Below are 18,952 nucleotides of genomic sequence, written 5' to 3'. Positions count from 1 at the left end.
GAGAAAATGGTGAAATGCTTTCGAACCCCCAGTTTACACCAGTAAAAGACCTTAACTGGTATGTGATACCTGTCGCTTGGTAGAAGACCGAAAATGGTAAAAAGGCAAATTAGGGTTTACGCCCTAATAGAGGAGCATTAATGGTGGTAGGTGAGAGACTTGTATAAAAGCATATTTCAGATCATTTCTCACTATCTATTTTCAAGTGAAGAGAAGTTTTTCAAAGTGCAGAGCGAAGAAAAGGCGATTTGAGCTGAGATTTCAAGGAATTGAATAATCTTGAAGGAGATTCAAATTCAGTTTGCAAATGATCAAGTGGAGAACACAAAGTGGTGATTTGGCAATCGATGGAGTGTGGAGTGAAGGAGAATTAGGAAGCCCTAAATTCATGTTTTAAAGGTACTTTTCGTGTTCTTAGAATACTCTACAATGGTTTATGCATCTCATACCAGTTCTAGTACATCCATTGAGTCGAAAAGTTTCATTCAAAGGAAGTCAAAGTATAATGCCTTATCACAAGTTCTGGCTGGAGTAATAGTAGAAGAAGGAATTTCTAACTATATTGATTGCAAAATAGAAGACCTAGGGTCTTTAGCTATTCACACCCAGTTAGGTTTATTTTGCGGCAAGGACAAGAAAATCAAACTGGAATACAATATCTTAGAGAAGAAGAAACTCCACAATGCTGTATACTTTCTGGAAGACTTTACGGAGGATCATATTAGAATCATTTTGAGCAGAGTCCATGGTGACAAGATATACCTGGAGAGGACACATGATATCATGCCACAAAAAATTCATGCAGTCACCAATTTCTACAACACAGGGCAAGTGCCATCCCTAAGAACAGTAAGCAAAATGGAAATGGCCAAGCTCACCGGTTCAACAAGCGACTCACGAGGTATGATAGTTAATCCTATCAAGGATGATCTAGTGAAGTATGCCTACATGGTGATAGGCTACAGAACATTCTCAGCTAGTAGGATTAATTCTGTATCTGCTGTAATGGTAAATACCGCTTATCGGATGATTAAAGAGGATGCATCTTTTGACCTGTGCACCGGTATGCAGAGGCAACTCCTGTCTAATCTGAAGTCGATTAAACAGGATAATGCACTGAGATTCAAGTTTGGATAATGATTGGTTGGGTTTTTTTTCTATTTCCAAGGCTACTTTCCTGGAGTAGGAGATGTCCAGTGGTCTCTTGACCAACCGGTAACCAAGCAGATCAAAGAAAACATTCAAGCTATCGGAACGGGTTACCCTGATGTGCTGAACAAATATTTTGATGAGTTCAGATAGAAGATGAGCCAAAGGATGAGGATCTCAAGTGATATTGTTAAGAAATATGAAGATGACATCTATTTCACTATCTAGGTGGACAAATGCTTAATGGAGGCTATTGAGCCTAGAATGGAAGAAGTGGAGCCAATGGGCTATGAGGTGATGTACGATATGCTGGAAGGGTATGCCTCAACCCTTATTGCCTCACCTCTTGATCCCAATGCAAAGAGGACCGAAACCTATCTAGAGAGGATTGCACTGGCCGAGGAACCCTCTGTTAAGAAAGGAAAAGAACTGGCAGCAAAGAAAGCAAAGGCAGTGCCTGCAGCATCGACACTGGCTACTATTGCAGCTCCAAGAGTGACCAAGCGGTCACCTGCAAAGAAAAACCAGAGGTGGCACCGGAAAAATTATTTGAAAGAAAAAGGAAGAGTAATTCAAATGAACCAGACTCTGAGGAGACTGAGTCTGATGAAATGCCAAAGAAGGCCAAACAAACAAAGAAGATGAAGAAGAATGAATCGACAACGTCTGCACCAGTAAATATCGATATCTCCTCATATAAACCTTTGACACATTATGAAAGAATAGTAAAGAATATTAGGAGAAAATTACTTCATGATTTAGTAGATTACTATGATAATTTTTGTGATGAGGAGAAAGAAGAAGTACTTCAGGAAATTATTATTTATTTGTGTAAAAATAACCGGTCACCATCAGAGATTAAATCTTAGACACCAAATTCATTATATAAGGCATTAGATAATAAATAGTACATTGCCATAAAAAAAGAACAGGAGATTAGGGAGAAAGTCTTTGCATAGTACTTTCCCGACCTCTCAAACTCAGAATTATTTGATGTTTTGGACCAAAATAAAGGACTCTTCTTCACAAGGAGAAGAAGACTCTGGCTGTTAGAGGGAAGAATTGATGATGTTGAAAAAGACACTCATCAACATATGAATCATGCTATTCAAGCTCACAAAGCACATATGGCTAACCAACAAGTGGAAAAAGAACTGGTTATATCCAAACCGGATGAAGTTTTTGATGAAGAAGGAAACCTGGTTGAAGAACTAATCGACACTATTGATGTCGATGCCTAGGAGATAGAAGATGTCACTTAGGACATACCTTCTGAGGGAATAGAACAGGTGCAACAAGCCGAACAGAGCAGTGAGCAAGCCAAGGATAGACAGGAAGCGGCTAAGGAACAGGAAGAGAAGAAGAAGAGGGATGAAGATGAGAAAAAGAGAAAAGAGGAAGAGAAGAGAAAAGAGGAAGAGAAGAAGAACAGGGATGAAGATGAGAAAAAGAGAAAAGAGGAAGAGGAGAAAAGAAAAGATGAAGAGAAAAAGAAGCAAGAAGATGAGAAGAAAAAGAAAGCAGAAGAGGACAAGGCAACGAAAGCGGTGAAGAGCACATAGATGGAGACTCCGAAGGCAACCGGGAGTCAAGCTAAACCGGCTGATATCTCCAGTCCTATCGATCTCCAGTTTGCAAGTGAATCGGAGCTAATGCAGAGCATCAAGGTTGCTCAAGAGCACCTTGAAATCATTCGAAGGAAAAAGGAGCAAGATATAATTCAAGCGGCTGTAGACACCCTTACTAGTTTGATCCCCGGTACCAATCTTCCCAGAACTGAATCATCACTAGCACAACTTAAGCTACTATGTACTGTAGTGGATGATTAGGTGCAGAGCTTGGAAGAAGCAGCTGAGGCAAATGTCAAGAAAGAGCATCAAAAGGCTCTTAACATTGCTCTAGTGAAAAAGTTGAATGAACTCCGGTCTAAACTACTAAAAGACCAAAAGGATATAAGGGACGCTTTGGATGAGGGAAACCTGCTACTAAGCAAACTCTGTCAACCCCATCTATTCTGTGATGATGTGCTAGCCCAGAAGCAAAAGCTTCAAATGGACTTACAGTCTTACTTGAGCATATTTAAGCCACCTTATGATTCCTTTGCAACTTATGGGCAAACCGTTCATCGGTTTTAGATCCAGTCAGCCAAAATGGAACAAGAGATTAGTACACAATCTAGAGATTTGCAAGAGCTACAGCTAGTTTTACTTCCACGTCTGCAAATTCATCAGAAGTGTTATCTGAACCTAGATGCCTTGACAGTTACGTAGGAGATGAGCATAGTTGATGCCATGGAGGAACAGGTATCCCAGATGCAAACAATGAAAGAAGTGGCCACCTCCCTACTTGAGTCCTGGTCTCTATCCATGAAACAATTTTTGCAGGACTATAAATCAATTTTTGACAAGTATTATTCCTTGTTGTCATAAACTCTTATTATTTTAATATCAAATGGAAACAGGGTTGTTCAGCGGTACTTTGTCATTGTTGGCAAAGGGGGAGAAGTACTCTATCTATTTTGGAGAAGAATAGGGAGAAGTATCTGGCTTTAAAATTTTGATATATGTTTTGATATATGCTTTATGCTCTGATATCTCAATGTTTATGCTCTGTATGCAAAATTTCTATACATTGTATTATTGCTATACATTGTATTGATTAAGGGATAGTGTATATTCTTAGGGGGAACAATTTTGTTAATGGCATGTTTTTGTTGTAAAACACTTAGAGGTAGAAAATTTATTTTCCTAAGTGTTGCCATCATGCCAAAGGGGGAGATTGTTGGCATTTTTTATGTTTATGTTGTGATTGTCATTGATGGACACACACTTGCATTATGATCCCCTTATATGTATGAGCTAGAGCTCAACCGGTATCTGTTCCAACCGGTATGTTGTATGCTAGTCTTTAGACTATTGGTGATTTTGCAGAATGTGTTTCCCAGTTTGAAGTGGCATGTCGATCCCAAGCGGTTCGTAGATCTCAAGCTATACGAGGGAGAAAAGCGGCATAACACATTCTTACTACTCTTCATTTGTCAAACTGACAATCGGTAATACTCTGTGATGAGTTACCAATCGACATTTTGTGATGAGTTACCAATCCACCGATTGTTTGACGGTGCCGACACATTGATGGTGCTTCTTGTGTCGTGATACTGAGTATGTCTAGATTCATTGAACCTAGGAAATTGTTATGTAATCCTATTGGACCGACATGAAATCAGATTCCTTTAAAAGGACATCATGTCTAGGGTTTTAGAAGTTGTTTGTGAAAGGGTTTATGTTGTGCTAGGGTTTAAGGTGGTTGATGAGTTATTGAAAGAGCGATCTTATCTAAGAAGATCAAGTTGTAACTGAGTGAGAAATAGAGAAGACTGAAGTAATGCTGAAATGCATTAGCAGTGAGAAATATTGGATCTAACCAAGCAGTCTGTGCTATTAGATAGATCAAACACTTGTTGATTACTCACATCTTTGACAAGTCTGTAGCCCTTAATTGGGTAGGCCCAAAAGCCTTTTGTAAAATCATCTAACAAGGTGGTTCACCTCTGTGAATCTAAAATCCTCTAGCAAGGTAGTCTTTAATTGGACTTATCTCCTAACAGAGATTGAGATTCCTAACAGGATCTGTTCTGGTGAAGAACATTGTAAGACTTTAACCGGTCTGACCTTAACCAGTCTGGTTTCTATTCTGCAGATAGTGATTTGTGAGTTCCATCTCACCATGGTTTTTCCCATTTGGGTTTCCATGTCAAATATCTTGTGTTATGGTTGTATTGCTTTTGTGGGTTAATGCTTTGTTTGCATTTTGGTTTGCATGTGTGATAACCAGTCTGTCTGTTAAACTCTTTTACCGATTTATCTTCAGACTGTTTAAGTGTTGAACTACAGAGATTTTTCGTATACTAATTCACCCCCCCTCCTAGTATTCATCATAGAAAGTCTGAAGAACCAAGTGGAGAGGGATATACACTGGTAACTCCACCGGTAGAACAGAGAATTCCTGTACCAGCAAGAAATTCCACTGGTAACTGAGGCATATGCCTTAGGGGTTGGCAAATCTATTGCAAATATTGCATATTCCTCGGAAGAGATCTGAAAAATATCTGGAAGAAATCTAGAGAATTGGTCTACCTGGCATAAGATTGTGAAACCAACATCTGATAGGGTACATCACAAAGCATTTATGATAGTGAAGGATTAGGGTTTACTTGCTGATAAAAGGAGAAACTAAACTCATTTTCAATCACCCAACATTCAAGCAATCCAGAGCGAATAAAAGGTTCATTTTAGGCAATTAAGAGTGAGCAAAGGCATTCTGAGAGGATTTCCATCAATCATCAGAGAAGCAATCATATCTTCACACCGGCGACCATTTTTTAGGTATTTCTTTGAAATGGCATCCAGATCATCTGCTCCTACTTTCATTGAAAATCTCACCATCGTTGAAGTTAAGGATAGGATAAGACCCATTTTCAACGAAGTTCCCAAGATAGCTAAGAAAGAAGACTCTATGAGCACATTATCTAGGGTTCCTAACGACGTGATGTATGTTGAAGATGTAAGGGCATATATTCACTACACCTTGGAGGATCTAGGTACAGAAGAGATAAAGGGCATGTATCAATCTATGATACTAGGAAGCTCCAGAACAATAAAGCTGGAATATAAGATCATCGAGGATCTAGGGTTAATCGGTATCCTATACATATCAGAATTCAAAGATGAGGTGATCAAATATGTTCTGAGCAAGGTTCACAAGGAGTTCATCTGGCTGGTTTGGCCCTACATGATCACAAAGGAAGCAATTCAAGTAGTCACCGGATTACCCAAAGCTGGACAAGAACCTGGCAAGAAGAATTCCACCACTATGGTTGAGAAGCTCACCGATGCAACCCATGATGGAAGATCTATGAGGATTAGCACAATAAAAGACACTAATGTGAAATTTGTTAGCATGATAATTGACTTTAAGGTAACTCAATCTAGTTGACTGAACTCTGTTGCTAGTTCCTGCATCCATGTTGCTTATCAGATGTTAAAGAATAATGAGAAGTATGATTTGTGTGAATGTCTGAGAAGTGAAGTAATGGTGAATCCTGGAAAGATTAAGAGTGTTAAGAAAGGAACTTTTAGGTTCATAAATCTTATTGTTTGTTTAATGGTTTACTTCATGAATGAGCTACCGGATTTAGGAAAGAAGAATTGGGCTCATGACATACCAATAGGTATGCAAATCAAGGAATCAATCACCAGTCTTGGTACTGGCAGGGATGAAAAGCTTTGGGGATATTTCAAAACATTTCACGGAAATATGAGATAGAGGGAAAGAATATCAAAGCACATTATGGAGAAGTACTCCACTGATATCTATTTTATGGTGAAGACTGATGAAACTCTTATGGAGGCAATAGAACCTAGGACCATATGGGTCATTGAGCTTGGATATGAAGTGGATGATAGCATTTTTTAACTTTATGCAAAAATATTGCTTGAAGCTCCATTGGATGATAAGACAAAACACTTTGGTACTGTTGAGGAAAAATCTCTTGACGTCAAGATTGGTTTCGACAAGAAAAGAAGAGAGAAGAAAATAGATTAGATGCTTGCATATATGCAGAATGTAATCCATAAAATTGACACTCAATTGGGTTTTGGATCCAAACTGGTAAAGGAACTAGCAATGGTTAGTACTCCTGAGGCAAAGAGGCCCGAAACTTTTATTTCTTCTATCACTCCTAACTCTGATCCAGAGGATAATTAACCTCTAGCATTGGAAAGGGTACAAAGAAAGAAAGCGGACCAACCTTCGATAGAGGAGAAGAAGGTGGAACTGAGGAGGAAGCTTGTGACAAAAGTAACTAAACCTACTGCACCCCCACCTTTGGCAAGGAAACTAGTCACATCCACTCTGGTAACCCACAACAACAACAAGAAGAGTGATAATGCTATTGAATCTGGTAAGGTTGCAATGACCTGTGCTGAATTGATTGATGAAATAACCAAGGATGGAATTTTGAAAAATGTATCCATTTATTATGAAGATTTAGAGGATAATGAGCAAAATGACATTGAAGAGGCAATTTTGTTACACATAGATATATATAAGAAAACCTTAGTAGAAATTTTGAAGGAAATTCCTCTATCACTATACAATAAATTAGATGTTAGAAGATGATGCAGTCAAGAGGGATATAGAAATTAAGGAAGTAGAACTTTTGGGTATGTGTGGTTCAATAAACAATGAGGAAATGAAATGATGCATTGATGTTGCAAACATCACAGTTTTTAGTAGTAAACACTGGCAAATAAGTCTAATGATGGGCAGGGTAAATGAGGTAGTAAATGAGACCTAAGGACCAAATTCTTCCAAGAGAATCCTTTTTTTCTCACCTCCCAAGAAGAATTTGTAAAAGCAACAACTTCCACCATCCTTGACACATCTAAAGGGAAAGGTATTTTGGATAGTTTAGCTCCAATTTTAAATAAATTGATAGTAACTATAAGTATACAGACACCACCAAGAGTAAAGGAAAGTGTACAGTCAATACCTGCAGAGACAACTTTTGAACAAGGCAATGTAAAGGGTACTGACAATATTGTGGATAATAATCCACCGACAATAATAGATACTACACCAAGTGGCGAAGCCACTGATGCTAAGGAGGATAAGGCAAAGGGAACTGAGACTATACCGGTAGTTAATATTGATTCCCCAGTAAATGTTTTGGCAATTGTCACTTCTCAGGTTGAGAAGAAATCAATCACTGAGATGAGTCCCACTGAGTTAATGATGATGGCTACTCAGAAACTAATAAAGGAGGGATCAATAGATAAAGGAGTTATAGATCACTCAATTACAGTCTTGCATAGATTAATTCCTCATTGTAAGATTGAAAATGAAGCAAGCCATTCTGGCAAGCTTAAGGCATTAACTAAGCATATATCTAACAATTTGCAATCTTTGCAGCAAACTTCAGATTGTCAGGCACTTGAGAGATTTAGTACAGCTAAGAGAGCTTCTTTTGATCAGATTATTGAAACAAAGAAGAAGAAAATTGAAGGAAAATTGATTATTATTGATAATTGTTTGAAACAGTGTACAAATATCTACAGGGTCTGTTGTAACATAGAAACTCTTACAGGAAATGTAGATAGCCGATTAAAGGAGTTACATGATAAGGTTGCCAATATTGTAAATTCTTTTGATGGATTAACCTCACTAACAACATCTGTTGATGGAAAAAATTTGTATTTGGAGAACCAATTTTTTTCTTTTGAAAAGGAAAGAGACAAGATCATTCAGAGAGCAACGAGTCTTAGAAGATTGGTGAGTCCAAGATTGGATTATTTCGGTGTACATAAGAGGTAAGGTATGGATATGATTGCTAAGCCCACAGTAGCTTTGGTCAAAGAGAAGGAAACATTTGCACACTTACTGAGTGGACTTGTATCCATATCTGAAACCTTCAAAACTGGCTAGGATACATATTTACAGTTGCTAGACAAGGCTTACCCAAAAATCTTGAAATTGGTCAAGCTTCGGTAAATTAGTTTGTATTTATTCATTCTTTCAATTCTTTCACTAGTCTTTGGCATTGATGCCAAAGGGGGAGTGTATATAATGTGAAAAATATCAGACCAAAAAATATGGGAAGGATATCATAAAGGAGTGTATTGCTCAGGGGGAGCATACTTCAGGTTGAACCGACGGGCAATCCATTTTTCATATGAGTGTTGCCATCAATACCAAAGGGGGAGATTGTTGGCAATTGACACTCATTGGATTCATATGTTGTGATTGATGGATACATGGAAAAATGGTAACTTGGCAACAAGATTCATAAGGAAGCATACACTGGCATTAAGAGGTATTCATCATTAGACACCGGCATTGGAGAATCCAAGGTTACACCAGCACAGGCACCGACACTGGCATCCAACACTTTAGTGAAGCCAACATCGGGATTAGACCCGAAGGAAGTTTTATTTGTAAAATCATTTTGTAATTATTGTATAAGTCGGACATTGTATATCTTTTGTAATACATTGTAAGCCAATATAAGGCATATTGTTTGTGAAGGGTTTATAGGTCAATTTTCTAAGGTCATTATAGATATAGAAGGAAGAATATTGTAATAAGGATATAGGAGACTATGTAATGCAACGTATATGTATGTAGACTATTTGTATATGAATGTTATATCATGCAATGATCTTTAGATAGGTTGGAAAGCATTCTTGGAGGAAAGGATATATTGGTAGAAGTGTTCAGGGTTTATAAATCGGTATAGAGAAGAACTATAACCGGAACTCTTTTTGGCATAGCAGATGCATTTTGTGAGTTTATTATTATTGTTTTATTTCAACAAAACCTTGTAGTCAATGAGAGTCTTTTGTGATTAACAATGTTCTCTAGGTAGTGTGCCTTCTTGCATGCATAGGCCCCCATTTTATGTAATATCCTTTTATATGGCTAATGAACTGACATTGTGGGTCACAAATCGCACTTTGTTTTTTCCTCTTTGAGGTTTTCCACGTATAAATTCTATGTGTTATGGTGTTCATTTATGTGGATGGTTTATTTGCTTCAAGTTATATGTTTCTTCATTTAGTGATTTATATATGTATGTTATAAAAGGGTAAAATCATATCTTACCGGTAGAACACTGATTCACACCCCCTCTAAGTATTCTTGGATCCCAACACATCCATACATTAAAGGAGCAACTGAATAAATCCAAGGAAAATAGAAAAGAGCTTGTTGATCAACTTGAGGAGAAAGAAATTTAAAGAATTGATGAAGAAGCCCTGAAAAAAAAGACTAAAGAATGTGACAGACTTGCAAGAGTTAATGCACTTCAAAAGAATGAGATGGATGCCATTGTGATGAAATTGACAATGGAGATTTAAGACCAAACAAATAATGAGGAAAGATTGATGCATTCACTAAAGGATAGATCTGATGAATGGTACAGACTAAATCATGAAAATGACCTTCTGAAGCTTGAATTGGTGCAGTCCAAGAATAATGAGCAAGAGGTTGAGAGACACATTATAGTTCTAAGAGATGAACTTACCACTGCTAATGAGTATAAAGAAAAATTCAATTCTATCTTAGCTAAGCTGGATGAAATGCTAGAAAGTTGGAAGAATAAAGGTGATATGGGAGGACTTGGATTTGAGAAAAGAGAAAGCTCTAGATCTGGTCAAAATAATTAGCACAAGAACAAGAGATCTCCTATAAGACAACCTAATACTTATAAATTAAATGGTAAATGTTTTGTTTGCAATAAATTTGGTCATATGGAAAGTCAATGCAGAAATAGAGAAAATCAGAATAATTCATCATTCACCAGTCAATGTTTCAATTGCAATAAATATGGTCATAAGTCAATTGAATGTTCAATTATGGTGAATAAGAGAAATATCAGATGATATACTTGTGGAATATTTGGACATGTTGCTAACCAATTCAGATCAAAGGGAAACCAAAGTAATTCTAGGCCTAATAAGAGAAACAACATTACTTGCTATGTTTGCAATAAATCCGGTCACATTGAAAAATACTGTAGAAGCAAGAATGTGAATAATTCTCTAGTAGACAAGAACAAATATGATGATAAGGGAAAAGTGAAGGTTGAGGAAATTAGAGAGCAACACAAGAAGAAATGGGTCAAGAAGAGTGACTCTTAGGCACAAGATGGGTCTGCACCTGATTCTGGTGCTAGAACGTCATCCGACAACTAAGCTAAGGCATCCGGTTTTGGGGTAGCTTTCATGAAAATATTTCAAACCCCCTATCTAAGATTTGTGCCTAATTTCTGCAGGTTACAAAACTATATTTGATGATTACAGATATCTATGATGAATTTCTAGAAGAATCTGAAGGTTTGTAGATGATCTTTGTGAAATGCAGGGTATCTAAAAGTATTAGGGTTAAGTGCATTTATTGCAGTGAAAAGGTAGATATGCATGTTATAATCCAATAACACTAAGATGGGGGTGAATCAATGTTATACTAGAATTATCAATTTTAGCCTTATTAAAACATGTATACACCAACTAGTATACCAGTACATACAAAATTGAAAGAAGTAAAGAAACCAATAATCCAATCACATAAATGAACACCATAACACATATAATTATATGTGGAAAACCTCAAAGAGGAAAAACCACGGTGGGATTTGTGACCCATAATATCAATCCACTGGCCATATGAAGAGATATTACAAAATATAGGAGCTTGCACTTGCAGGAAGGCTTATAGCCTAGAGCACACTTCTCAATCACAAAAGCGGCCTCATTGACTACATATAAATCCAGAGTAAAATCTGGAGAATTGATTGAACTGCACAGATGGCATCTTCTATGCCTAAATACAGTTCTGGTTCAAGCTTTGTTTGTTTCGGTCTGAAACTCTAAATCCTTTACCAGGATAACCACTTACAATAATATCCTCACATTTATGATCTCTATGATTTATTTCACATCTCCTTTTCTATTTCTTTCCCAATTACATATTAACTTGATGATATCAAAATGATCTAACCAACTGACCTATATACCCTATACAATTTATCATGCCTTATGTTGGCTTAAAAAGATAATTACAATACTAAAATACATGTCGGTTAGATAACATAAACACATGAATATAAAAAAAAATTGCCGATGTCAGATCCAAAAGATGTCGGCCTCCAATACCGATAACCTTATTCTAAACCATGTCAGCTTGCATTGCCGATAACAAAATAAATCCTTCCATCCTTCCAGTGTCGGTGAAGTGTCTGTTTGTACACAACTAACCGAAAAACATGAAGCCGGAACAAGATACCATGTTTCCATCAATGACAACATTGTGAAACCAACCAATTGAGTGTCGATTTCCAACAACCTCCCCCTTTGGCATTGATGGCAATACTCATGTGAAACATGGTCACGGTTTCATCTACCAGTTTCATCTAGAACCTGCTCACCCTGATTTGAATATTCATCAATACAAGATACTCCATACTTCCATAGTTCTCCATATCTCCCCCTAATGTATACAACTCCCTTTTTCTTTTTCACATATATATCCCTCCCCCTTTTACATCAATGCCATCAAAATTTCCAGAAAGAATACCAAAAATCCAAAACTGGGACAAAGAATGAAAATACTGTACAATGAAACTCCCAAAAATACCTTACTGGAGCTTAATATATTTGAAAATATCCTGATATGCTCTATCCAATAGCTCAAGGTAAGTATCCCAACCAGATTTGAAAGTATCAGAAATAGATACAAGTCCTCTTTCTCATTTAACTTTGTCTGTGTGGGCTTGCTAACCAAATCTATACACTCCTTCTTATGCACACTGAGTGAATCCAATTGGGGACTCACCAAACCTATAAGACTTTTTCTCTTCTTATGATTTTTTCTTTTTCTTTCTCAAGAACAGAAATTTGGGCTTCCAAAACCAAAATCTGACCATCAATGGATGTATTCAATGAAGTCAATCCATCAAAATAATTGGCTATACTTGCAATTTTCTCTTGAGATTCCTTAATCTTCTTATCTAAATTAAATGTAAGAACATTTGTGTTACAACATACTCTGTAAATATTTGTACACTTCTTTAAAGAATTGTCTATCAATTTCAACTTTTCATTAATCTTCTTCCTCTCAGACTCAATGACTTGATCAAATATAGCTCTTTTTGCCTGTTTGAACCTCTCTAGTGCTTGTTGGTTTGAAATTTGCTCCAAGGATTGGAAATCCTTTTAAATATTCTCAGTAATTGTCTGAACCTTGCCGGAAGGGCTCGCTTCTCTATCAAACTTGCACTTCAGGACTAGTCTATGCAAAACAGTGATAGACTGATCAATAATCCCTTTATCCATAGATCCCTCCATCAATTTTTGTGCATCTATCATCATGAGTTTAGTAGAACTCATCTCGGTTATGCTTTTCCTTTCAACCTGCGAGTTGTCAATTGAGAATAATGATTGACTCACTATCGGTTCCCTTTCGAATTCCTCTTTCTTCTCCTCTGATGATTTATTCTTTATAGCTTCCTCACTTGCATCGATGGCTTCGACACTTGGTGTAGTCTCAATAACTATCGGTTCCTCCCTAGGAAATGTAACATCAACCTGTACATCTGTATCCGGAGGACTATTGTCCTCAACATTAGTATCATGTACATTATCAACCTTTACACTCTCCATATTTGTCAGTATCTCAATATTTACCTATACATTTGTATCTATTGGGGGCTTTATTTCCTCTATCTTAATGTTTTTTAAAATTGAGGGTGAAGTACCCATAATACCCTTCCCTTTTCCTTCAACCAGGATGTCTACAGTGTTTGTTTTTTATTCCAGTGAAGTATAAAAAACACGGTTCTCTTCAATGAACTTAATCCATGCCTTGTGGGTCTCCTTGATTATCTTATTTACTCTACCTAGCATAAGACTAGTTATTCTATGTTTTCTATTAAATATTTTCTTATCTACAACCTCAAGTGTCCTATCTATTTCCTCTAGTGCAATACAAACACAAACAGATAACAACTCTTGTATATTAATATGCCTGTCTTCTTGCATTGTTGATAGTCTCCTAGCATCTAGCATATCATACAATTATGCCAGTATTTGGTTTTCAATTGTTATTAAGGCTTTCTTATAAATATCCAAATATAGCAAAACTGCTTCCTCTATCTCTCTTTATTCATCATCCTCTAGATTTTCATAATAAAACTATACATTCTTTAACATACCATCTTTAGTAATCTCATCAATTAATTTTGCACATGTTTGTGGTGGAATGATAGTTATATTACTAGATTCAATTGCTAGAGCAATGTCATCCTTCTTCTTCCTTCTTCTAGTACCGGATGGAGCTGAAGGTGTTACTTTTGGAGCTCATTTCTGTGTCGGTAACTTGAATGTAACTTTCCTAACCAGTTTCTTTTTAACCTCTACCTTGGTTTCTTTTGTTTTCTCCCTTATAACCCTTTTGAAAGCCATAGGTGTGTCATATTTAGATTCATACTCTGCTGCAATAGGCTCAATGAATACTTCTGGTTCTTTCCTCTTCCTACCTTTCTCCGGGACAACATCAATCAATGTTTTGATATCCTGTGACACCTTTTCTATAAATTTGTTTTCCTTTCCTTCTCACTTCTCTCTCTTCTTTCGGTTGAACTCAGTTTCAACCTCTCGAGTCTTCTGCTTTACAGTACAACAAGGCTTCTCAACCTCATCAATAGGTGCATCAATGAACATCTTTGCATAAGCATCAATGATATGTTCATCAACTTTATATCCCATCTCCTCAATTCATATCTTCCAGTGTTTTACTGCTTCCATGAGTGTTTCATCTTTCTTCACCATGAAGCATATGCCAATTGAGTATTTTTCAACAATGTGCTTAGGAACCCTTTCTCTATATATCATAGCCTTCTGGAATGCCTTAAAATATCCCCATACTTTATCATCTCTTTGACTACCTAATGAAACAATTGACTCTTTTAGTTGCCTCCCTACTAGGATATCAAATGCCAATCATCTCTTCTCAAAACTGAGAGTCTCATTCATGAAAAATAGCATTAAACAGACAATTAGGTTACCATACCGGAAACTCCCTTTCTTTTCTCCTTTAATCTTTCCTAGGTTTATCAACAGTTCATTCAACATCCAACCACATAGATCCAATTTCTAATTTTCTCTCATCATCTTATAAGTTGTGTAAATGGAAGAGCTAGAAATATAATTCTCTCAGTTTGATTGAGTTACCTTGTAATCGATGACAATGCTACCATATCTGATGTCTGTGTCAGTGATATTGTTGATTCTCATAGATCGCCTGTCTGATGTTGTGCCAATAATCTTGTTGACATGATCATTAGAAACCTTCTTATCCGAGTGCTACCCAACATGTGGTAAAGCGGTGATCGCCCTAATGGCCTTCTTTGTTATCTTATATGGTTTATCTAGCCAGATAAACTCTCCATGCACTCTGCTCAAAACATACCTGATGATCTCATCTTCAAATTTAGGAATGTCTAGAATGTCGGTAAACTCTAAATATTCAATGTGTTTGTAGTCGAGCTTAATCTGTCCAAAATATCCCATTTGCCCACCCATGTGCATGCTCTTGATATCAGACATTCCCAAATCCTCAATATGACAATGGATGTAGGCTCTTACATCTTCAACATACACAACTTATTCTAGGACATGGGCAAAAGTGCCAACCAAATCATCTAGGGTAGCCACATGTGGATACCGCTTGAAAGTCAGCTTGGGATGGTCCTTGACCTCAAATACAGTCGGATTTGCAACAAAGATAGGTAAAGATGATGATCACGCTTCCATGGTTGAAGATAAATACCTGTGAATCATTGTCGGTGAAAAAACCTTAAAGACCTCTTCTGATCGTTGGTGAAATCACTCAAGAAGATATCTGATTGCACTAAATCGCCTTTAATCACTCTAAATTTCTCTTAATCGCTTCTGAATGCAAGGTGATAAATAATGAAGTAGATTCAACCTTTTATCCTCCAAGAAAAAGAAAAACCCTAATCTTTCTTTGACATCAATGACTTCCAGTGAAAGATACTGGATCTCAAACAAAACATATCCATGCCAGATAAGCATCTCCAATATCTAGAATAGCTTTCAGAACATCTTCCTTGGGCATATGTAGTATCTTCATGAATTTTTCTTATCCCTAAGGCATCTGCCTCAGTTACTGGATGAGTTTTCTTCTAGTGCAGAAGTAACTTATTATGTCAGATAAGTAACCGGTGCATTCCCATTTCTAGATTGTTCTTTAGATTTCCTAACCCATCTCTCGATATGATCTTGCCAGATTTAACTAACCTTTTCTTTCCCTTTCTCATTTGATCCTCCATTACCAACCTGTGGATTTATGCTTCTACAGAACTTAGCAATATGTCCAACCTCATTACATACATAACATGTAACATTGTTCTTTTGAATTACTTTGCTAAAACCGGTGAAATTGCTTGACCTGCATTGATTAGCCATATGTCCAAATTTTCCACATGCATAACATTTTACATTCATTTTCAATCTTCTATCTTATGACCATACTTACTACATTTACAACATTGATCGAGAGCAGAATCAGGGTTCTGATTTGCCCTATTTCTACATTGCCTAGCCATGTGACCAAATTTATAAGCATTAAACTGCCTTACCGATGTCTCATGGTTTTGATCTTCATTTGTAGCACCAGAACTCTATCCTTGTTCAAATCCAAGTCCACTGGAATCTCCATTCTGCCTTTGTCTCTTCAATAACTCATCTAGTTGTGTTGAACTTATCTTGAATTTTTCTTTATACTCACTTGCAATAGTCAGATCTTCTCTCAAAATTATCATTTGTCTCTCAAGCTCTTGTTCGTTACTTTGGGATTCTACTAAATCAATTCTCAGCATATCATTCTCATGAGCCAACCTACCACATTCTTCAAATTTATTCTTCAAGGATACAACAAGATTTTCTTCCTTTTTCTTTCGGTCCTCAATATCTTTAGACATTCTCATAGTTATAACTTTCATTTCATTTTTCATAACCATGTTCTCCCGACTCAACTTTTGACACTGTTCCTTAAATGCATCTTTCTCTTCATCATCCTGATTTTTTAAAAGTTCCTTCCTCTTAGCTTGAACAAGTGATAGTCTCTCCTATGGGACAAGATTGAATTCCTTAACAGAATTTAATTCATCTTGTACCTTTAAGTTCTTCATCCTTTCAACATCATAATCTTCAAGTGCCATCTCAAGTTGCTTTTCCAAACCCATATCCATGGATTCTATATTTAGGATCTCCCTCAAGCTGTTAAACTTCCTCCAAGAAACAAGGCTCTCATACCAATTGTTGGAATCCAATAACACTGAGAGGGAGGGGTGAATCAGTGTTATACTGGAATTATCAATTTTAGCCTTAGTAAAATATGCATACACCAACTGCTATACTGGTACATACAGAATTGAAAGAAGTAAAGAAACCAATTAGCCAATCACATAAATGAACACCATAACACACAAAATTATACGTGGAAAACCTCAAATAGGAAAAACCACGGTGGGATTTATGACACGCAATATCAATCCACTAGTCATATGAAGAGATATTACAAAATAGAGGGGCATGCACTTGCAGGAAGGCTTAAAGCCTAGAGCACACTGCTCAATCACAAAAGGAGCCACATTGACTACATATAAATCCAGACTACAATCTGGAGAAATGAATGAACTGCAAAGATAACATCTTCTATGCCTAAATATAGTTCTGATTAATCTCTATCTATTCTGGTCTGAAACTCTAAACCCTTTTTCAGAATAACCCCTTACAATAATATCCTCACATACATTATCTCTCTGATGTATTTTGCATCTCCTTTATTATATCTTTCCCAATTACATATTCACATGATGATATCAAAATGATCTAGCCAACTGACCTATATACCCTATACAATTTATCATGCCTTATATTGGCTTACAAAGATAATTACAATACCAAAATACATGCTGACTAGATAACATAAACACATAAATATCAAAAACAATTACCAATGCCACATCCAAAAGATGTCAACCTCCAATACCAATAACCTTATTCTAAACTATGTCAGCCTACATTGCCGGTAACAAAAGAAATCCTTCCATCCTGTTGGTGAAGTGCCTACCGGTACACAACTAACCCAAAACATGAAGCTAGAATAAGATACCATGTTGCCATAAATGACAACATAGTGAAACCAACCAATTGAGTGTCAATTGCCAACAATTCAAAGGATAAAAGGTGAGTTAATCATTAATTTCTCACCTTTCATCTGAAGTGGAAGAGCAGAATAGTGCAGTAAAGTAGAATTTGTAGAGATTCCAAAGTGATATCCAGATTTGGTGTGTGATCTTGAGTTCAGTTGAAAGGTATTTAATAGTGAAACCCCTTTTCTAGTTGAAGTTTGAAATTTGAATTTGTTAAGATGGCCGCACCTAGCACTGCAACTCCTTTGGTTGTTGAAATAACTGAGCGTGTCCATTCGAACTTCAAGAATCATCCATTCATTTTGATGGAAGATGATCTTGAGAGTGCATTTCCATCCATGCCCTACAAAGTGTTGTATATTGAAGATATTAGGGTATATACACACTGCCCCATTCAGGAATTGGGCAACACACAAATCCTGAATCTGTACAACAATCAGCTAACAGACAAGACTTCGCTATTGAATCTAGAATTTTAAGATTTGGAGAACAAGGGTTTTCGCAGTTCCTCAAATTTATGATGTTTTATAAATAGGAATGGATCTGGTTCATCTTGAGTCGAGTTCATGATAAATTTCTCTAGTTGGATAAGCCCCACAAAATCACCAAGTCATTAATTCAGGCCGCAATTGGATTATGTGCAACTGGAGAACTGCCATCCCTAAAAGTAGTGAACAATGAAATTGTGATCAATGCAACTAGATCATAAATTTGATAAACCAACAATGACAATCAATAAAATTTTGGATCACGATATCAAGTTTTCATCAATGGTAATTGGGTACCAAATCTATTTCTCTAGCAGAGAAAATTTTATTTTTGGTACTGCCATTTGTACTGCATATGAGATGATGAGAGAAAACAAGAAATATGATGTTTTTGAATTTCTCCAGAGTGAGCTTATCATGAATATTAAGAAGATCAAATAAAATAAGAGACATACTTTCAAATTTGGAACACTACTTCTATGTCTATTTTTATACTTTATGAAAGAGGCTTTGGGTGTTG

The sequence above is a fragment of the Cryptomeria japonica genome, chromosome 3 (assembly GCF_030272615.1).
Source record: "Cryptomeria japonica chromosome 3, Sugi_1.0, whole genome shotgun sequence".
In the NCBI taxonomy this organism is placed as follows: domain Eukaryota; kingdom Viridiplantae; phylum Streptophyta; class Pinopsida; order Cupressales; family Cupressaceae; genus Cryptomeria; species Cryptomeria japonica.
This window is presented reverse-complemented; position numbering follows the sequence as displayed.